Source organism: Tenrec ecaudatus, chromosome 10, assembly GCF_050624435.1.
Source record: "Tenrec ecaudatus isolate mTenEca1 chromosome 10, mTenEca1.hap1, whole genome shotgun sequence".
Classification (NCBI taxonomy): Eukaryota; Metazoa; Chordata; class Mammalia; order Afrosoricida; family Tenrecidae; genus Tenrec; species Tenrec ecaudatus.
The window spans coordinates 122,979,855-122,986,341 of NC_134539.1; positions in this window are offsets into that span (position 1 = coordinate 122,979,855).

A 6,487-nucleotide genomic window follows, 5' to 3' on the forward strand; every position below is an offset into this window, starting at 1 on the left:
AACCTATGGCAGCTGTTTGATTTTGGAGGAAATTAAAGACAGATACTTGCAACCCACATGGGGAGCGGAAGGAAGACAAGCGTGACCAGAAGAGGACTAGGTGAAAAGTGGGACAGGATGAGGTTGGACAGAGAGATCAGAGAATGCAGAGGAGGGACCTTGTGAGCTCGGGTGAAGAGGATGGATTCTATTTCTAGGCTAATAGGAAACATCACTAGAGTTTTGAGCAGCAGAATGATTTGATCTCATATACCTGTTTTAAAAGATGACTCTATCTGACTTATGGAAAGGCCTTCTGGCAGAACACATGCAACCAGGAAGAACTCTTAGAAGGCTGTTTTCATTCTGAAGGGGCATGCGAGGGGGGGAGAGAGTAGATCTCTCTGAGTTCAGTAGATGTCAAGCTGGTTGCACTAAATGAGGACTGGGTATGGGAGGATGCAAGGAAAGGAAGAATTAAGGATAGCTCCCAGGTTTCTGGCTCGAGCCACTGGCTAGATGGTGGGGCTTTTCACTGACAGGAAGGACAGGAGAAGGGCAGGGATGTTAAGATTGTTAAACTTGAGATGCCTACGAGATGTCCAAGGGCAGACTCTCACCAAGCAGTCACATGGCTGCCCGAATCAGGACAGGTTTGAACTGGGCATCGTTTTACCTATCTCTTAGTGGTCAAACCAGCTTCTCAGACCAACCTAGCAAATCCACCAAAGGGGATCTCCGTGAGGCGATTCTCTAGTCCTCTACCTGAGGTTTACAGGTGAAGTCTCAGCAAAAAAAAAAAAAAAAAAGAAAGAAAATTGTTTCCATGCTTTTTCATTAGCACTTTTTTTTTTAGTCCACCTGAGAAAAGATGCCTCCATGAAAGCAAAATCTGAGACTTTCTAGGTACCTGGTACCATCACAATGTCTAGAGTTCCAATCTCAGCAGAATTTAACAGTATCTTTAGAGAACAGCCCAGAGTCCAGGTTGGCTGATGGCCAATAGGTGTCCTTATGGGGAAACACATACCCAGAGTGAGAGGAGTTCCACGGTCCTTCATGCTGGGCCAAGAGCTCTGCAGGTGGGAATGAGGAAGCAGGAAGGAGGAAGGGAGGGGAGGAACTAGAAGCTGGGGGAGATAATTAAAGACAGATATTTGCAAGCAAGAACATACCGTATATACTCGAGTATATCAAATCAACCAAGTATATCAACATACTGTACATACTCGAGTATATCAAATATCAACCAAGGCACCTAATTTTACCCCCAAAACTGCACAAAAAATGTGCCGAAAAGCTTGGCTTATACATGAGTACATATGGTACATTCAGTGTACATTCAGTGGAGTTATAAGTATATGATTTGTAAGTAAACAATTTGTTCACCGGAGGACCAACAATACAACGTGGAAGATTTATCAGCCTTGAGGGCTAGGAGTACATTATGTCTCCCTGGTGTCCAGTGTCCTACCTGAGGCTGAATGCACTTGAATGAATGAGCAAATTAAGTCTCAAAAGAAGGATCACTACTAGCTTACTTTCCATGGGTCTTAAATTGCTAAGAAGTCCTGGTGTTAGGTGCTCAGCTGCTAATCAAACCCAACAGCTGCTTCATGGGAGAAAGATGCGGCAGTCTGCTTCCGTAATGATTGGCAACCGGGTGGGACATTCTGTCCTGTCCTGTAGGGTTGCCGTGAGTTGGAATCAACTTGACAGGAATTTAAGGGTAAAATGTCTAGGTGGTGTTGTTCTGGACTGTAGAGTTGCTTCTGACTCAGAGCACCGTCTTCACAACCATTCCTCTGTGTGAGTCCACTGCTCTGGCCATGGTGTTAATCTATATCCGTGAAGGAAATCCTCTTTTACACGAATACTCTACTTTACCAGGCATGATGTTTTCCAGTGACTCACCTTCATGCTAATATGTCCAAAACACAGAAGAAAAAGTCTCACCATTGTTGCTTCTAAGGAGCATCTGTCTGGCTGTACTTTCTAAGGTGTCTCCTGGCTGTCCTAGGGGAACCTATTCTTTTGGTAGATAATGTGTTCTACATCAAAACCATAATGTAGGCTGTGGTAGTTACAGAATCTGGTATCAATTTGAGACTTAAGAGTGAAGGGGTGGAGTCTTGCCTGTCAATCAAGTCACAGCTTGATGACCTCATTTGGAGGTGCTAAGGAGAAAAATAGCTTGCTGGAGACAGAACAAATGCTCACTGTCTGTGAGACATTCCTGTAGAGAAGACACGTGGAGTTACACTAAAGCCCTGGAACTGAAGGAGTCATGTGGAGACCCCTGCCAACACTGAGAAGCTTACACCGCCACTAGGTCCACAAGACTTCCCACCCACTGGCCTGTGATCTTCCTGTATTTGTTGTCATTGCATGTGTTTCGTGAGTCTGAAGAGGAATTTATAGATTGGTATCAGACATATGAACTAATATTGGACTTATGGACTTGATCTGCACTGGTCTTGGATGTTTTCTCAATATCCAATTGCTCTTGTATATAAAGCTCTTTCTTATGCACATATGCGTGTCTATGAAGTTGTTTCTCTAGTCCACCGGACTAACACATGATCAGTGGCTGTAAGGCGAGAAGCCTAAAATGGTGAATGCCCAAGCCAAAGATATAGTTAGGAAGTTTCATTCTTCGAATTGATGTTAAGAATTGTTCACTAACCTATCTACGGAATGCAATCCTCCCTATCTACAAATAGTAGATTATTCCATGAGGATCCATCATATAATGGAATTTGATTTAGATCATTGAGGAGACTAAATAGCACATAGAACGCAGGACTCTCAAATGTAATGAAGGCTGGGTAAGTAAGGCAAGATGATAGTGTGGTAAATACTGGCGAAAGAGCAGGGATTCCTAAGGGACATTAAAAAACAACAGGACTTTGGGAATGAACATATCTCCAAGGAAGCGTACCGTCTCCGGTACTCAGCAATTCCAGATATTTTAAAGAGAACATCCCAATGACGTCGACACTCTGCTGGTGTTGTGAGTGCTGTCGAGTTGGCTCCCACCCATAGCAACCTCATGCACAGCAGAGTGAAACCCTGCCTGGCCCTGCGCCGCCCTCACAATTGCTACGCTTGAGCCCCCTGCTGTAGTCACGATGTCAGTTTATTTCATCAAGGCTCTTCCTTTTATTCGCTGACCCCCCCCCCCGCAGGCCACCCCCCATGTTACTAAACATGATGCCTTTTCTAGGGCCAGGTGTCTCCTGATAATACGCCCAAAGTACAGGCGAGGAGGTCTTGTCATCAGGCTTCCAAGGAGCGGTCTGGTGGTGCTTCTTCCAAGAAAGACCTGTTCTCCTGGCAGTCCGGGTACTTTGAAGAGTCTTGGCCAGCACCATAATTCAAATGCACCGATTCGTCTTCAGCTTTCTGATTTAATGTCCAACCATCACTTGCATATAAGGTGATTGAAAGATTGTGGCTTACTGTCAGGCACATCTTCGTCCTCAAAGTGAAATCCTTGTTTTTCAGCACAAAGAGATCTGTGGAGTAGATCTAGCCAATACAGTGCATCATTTGAGCTCCTGAAGGTTGCTTCCCTAAGCAATAATTGTGGATCCAAGCAATATAACATCCTTGACAAGGTCAATCTTTTCTCCGTTTGTCATGAGGTTACTTACCTACTGGTGCGCTTGTGAGGAACTTGAGCTGTAATCCATCTTAAAGGCTGCAGTCCTTGAACTTCATCAGTAAGCACTTCATGTCCTCTTCACTGTTAGTCAGCAAGATTGTGCCATCTGCATATTGAAGGTTGTAATAAGCCTTCCTCCAAACTTGATGCTGCCTTCTTCTTCATACAATCCAGTTTCTCTAATTAGTTGCTTAGCATAAAGATGGGATTATTTTCTTAACGTACAGTATGTGAGAGGAGACAACCCTGACACACGCCTTTCCTGATTGTAAACCATGCAGTCTTCCTTTGTTCTCTCTAAATGACTGCCCCTTGGTCCATGTATAGGTTCCACAGGAGCACAATGGAATGTTCTGGAATTCCCATTCTTCTCAATGGGAGAAGCTATCCATAGCTAGTTATGATCCACACAGCTGAATGCCTTGGAATAATCAATAAAATACAAGTAAACTTCTTTCTGATATTCCTTGCATTCAGCCAAGATCTATCTGACATCAGAAATTATTGCCCTTGTTCCAAGTCTTCTTCTGAATCTGGCTTGAATCTTTGGCAATTCCCTGTCAATGTACTGCTACAACAATGTTGAATGATCTTAAGCAAAAATTTACTTGCACGTGGTATTGATGATATTGTTCAATAATTCTGCATTATATGAGATCACCTATCTTTGGATTGGGTGCAAATATGGGTCTCTTCAAGTTGGTTGGCCAGGTATCTGTCTTCAAAATTTCTTGGCATAGACTAGTGAATGCTTCCAGTGCTTCATCAGTGTGTTGAAACATTTCACTTGGTGAGGTAGTTATTTTATTGTGTCAACCTGGCCGATAAAAACATGTGGGGTTAATTGAAGGGCAGAGGGATAAATGGCTCAGTGAGCCTCGCCCTTCTAGTTCTGGGGTCTCTTGCTTTCTGGTGGTCGGACCAGGGTGCAGCTGCCTTCGCCAGTTCCCTGCTTCAGCTGGCAAGGCTCACTTCCTGCAAGACATCCCCAAGGAAAAGCCTCATGGACCTACCCCAATGCAGCCCTGGGTGCTGGAGCAGCTGTGTGGAGACCCCTGCCAGTGCTGAGATGTTTACATGTTCACTGATTTGGCTTTTCTCCTGCAGTCGGCATCACTGCATGTGTTTTGTGAGATGGAGGAGGACTTTGTGGATTGGTATCGGACATATGGGTTAATGTTGGACTCGTGAGCTTGGGCAGCACTAGATTGGAGTGTTTTCTTGATATTCACTTAACCTTGATATAAAAATCTCTCTTTTACTTGAGTTTCTGGGGATTTTTTCCCTAAGGGGTCTAGACTAAGACACTTGGTATTCCATCAATTCCAGGAGTCTTCTAATGTTTTCAGAGCAGCTTAGACTTCTTCCTTCAGTACCATCAGTTCTTGATCACATGTAACCTTGACACGGTGGAATATTGAACAGATCTTTGATATAGTGATTCTGTGTATTTTCATCTTCTGATGCTTTCTGCGTCAGTCAATATTTTGGCAATGCAATCTTTTAATAGTGCAACTTGAAGCTTGCGTTTTCTTTTCTTCAGTTCTTTCAGCTTGATCGATACTGAGCATACACTTCCTTTTTGGTCGATGGCAAAATATAATTTTGTAAGACCAACTACTTCTTCATCGCAAATAGCTTTCATCAACAACATAAAAAATGACAATGCCTATGTACTTCTCTACATGTCATCAGCCCAAACAAGGCCAGGACTTAACTGTGGAACCAACACCGATTGCTCACATGTAAGTTCAAGTTGAAGTTGAAGAAAATTACAAACAAATTCAAGAAGCCAACATGTAACCTTGAGCATATTGCACCTGAATTTTGAGAACATCTCAAGAATAGATTTGACCCATTGGACACTAGTGACAGAAGACCTGATGTGCTGTGGAATGACATCAACAAAATCATAAATGAAGAAAGCAAAGGGTCGTTAAAAAGACAGGAATGAAAGAAAAAAATCAAAGTGATGTCAGAAGAGCCCCCCCACCTGCTGCTGATCTTAGAGTTGCTGACACAAATGGAAGAACTGAGCGTGCAAGAGCTGAACAGAAGCCTTCAAAGGGCGGCTCGAGAAGACAAAGTAAAGTGTGTTCATGAAATAGGAAAAGACGTGCACTTCCAAAACCAAAGGAAAGATGCTTCCATGGTTTGCATACAAGAGCCCTGACGACTTTTGTCTTCATTTTTCTAATTCTGTGCTCACCAAGCAATCAATAAAAATTAAATGATGAGTTCTATTTTCTTTATATGCTCAAGAGGGTACTTTGAATAAAACACACACACAATTCCAGGAAAACCCCCAAGCTTTTCCCCACTGTTGGTGACCTAGTTTTTACCCTGAGTTCTTCCTGCCACTTTTGTGCATCAAAGTCAGACAAGAGCTGCCATCACTTGTCAGAGGTCCAGGGTGGGACTTATGGAAATAGGTGGGTGCATAGAGCACAGGTACCAGGCAGGGTTAGGTTTCAACAAGGTGGGAAGAACTGTTTAATGTTTTAAACGTTTCTAGGCAGAGTGAAATAAGACTGAGCTTGTTATTTAAATCAACTATATATAGTTTGCATCCTGGAATCCACTCATATTATATATAGTAGTTATTTTTTATAGTAGAGTTATACTTATGTACTTGAACTGATTATATGTGCAGGACTGTGTGTCCCCTGGTGCCAAAAAGAAAAAAGAAAAGTGTTCCTTTCCCTTGGGCTTATGGCCACGGACCTTCATATGTTAGGCTGGGTTCTCTGGAGAAGCAAAATCCGTGATGCCTATATGTATATACAGAAAGAACTTTCTATCAAGAAAGTGGCCCATCCAGCTGTAGAATCTCGTTCCAGC